The sequence below is a fragment of the Nelusetta ayraudi genome, unplaced genomic scaffold (genome assembly GCF_046127955.1).
Source record: "Nelusetta ayraudi isolate G7.1 ecotype Tasmania unplaced genomic scaffold, CSIRO-AGI_Nayr_v1 ptg000068l, whole genome shotgun sequence".
NCBI classification, from domain to species: Eukaryota; Metazoa; Chordata; class Actinopteri; order Tetraodontiformes; family Monacanthidae; genus Nelusetta; species Nelusetta ayraudi.
Genome location: NW_027466118.1, coordinates 191,929 through 193,114, shown reverse-complemented (window position 1 = coordinate 193,114; position 1,186 = coordinate 191,929).

Below are 1,186 nucleotides of genomic sequence, written 5' to 3'. Positions count from 1 at the left end.
TGTTTGTGCTGTTTTTTTTTATGACAAATTGGGTGTTCCTCCTTAAAAAACGTGGCTATGGCATAACAATTGTACCATTTCAAATGTGTGATGTAAGACTACAAGCTGAGAGCACAGAAGGCTTGTTTATTGTTTGAATTAAAAATCCACAATGACGTTCAAAAACAAGATTTTGGAGGCTGAAGTAATTGCAATTTTGCAAAAGTCAGTGATTATGGCAAACTTAAGCAGCAGATTGATATCATAAGATCGTCACATGCAACAAACTTATACCTCAAAAAAGATCTGCTTAAATCTCTCTTTGAGACACAGCTGGCTCATATGAATTAGGTTATCTGTCTGTTCACATCAGGGAAGATGAAGACAATGCATATGAAGTACCCACACAGCCAAGCACCAGCGACACTGGGTCTACAGAAATGTTGTGCAATGCTGCCTCACAGTGGCAAAAAACAGTCATGTCAGTTAAAAGCGGAGTCGCGGTCAGTCTGTACACTGGTTTTCTCCCACAGTCCAAAGACATGCATGTGATGCAAATTGGGAACTCTTCATTGACTGAAGGTGTGAGCGCGAGTGTTTGTTTGTCTTTCTATATCGCGACATGACCCTGAATACAGGAGAACCACATATACAAAATGAATTAGTTTACTTGGCCCATTTTCAGTGTTTTCTTTCTTCTCATCCGCAGATTAAAAAGCCTTGTTGGATTCGTGCTCATCATTATATGCTGAGCACCTTTTATAATTTCAGCACAACCATCTCCAGCGGTAATCAGTCATCAGATATCACCAGATACAGATACCACCTTCTCTCACTTCTCTCTAAATCCTGCTTTTTATCCAATCACCCTCTCTGCATCCATGTCTTTTTCCCTTGCCCTGGGAATATCTTGTTTTCAGTGTTGTTTCAATTCCCGATTATGTAGTACGCATTTAATTTAATTTTCTTTGATCATTAACACGTTTATGTAGATTTATACTGATTGCATGTCTGTTCCGCCATCATAAATACATTCAGAGCCACCCTTGCTTGTCATGGGAAAAAACAAAAAACGATTTTACTAATAAGAGCTCAACACACTTATTGATTTAACCAGGGCATTTAATGATGACCCGAATTGGGAAAAAAAGAGGAGGAGAATCGACTTCCTAGCAGTTTTCGTTTCGCAAACATTTCAAGGGGCGGC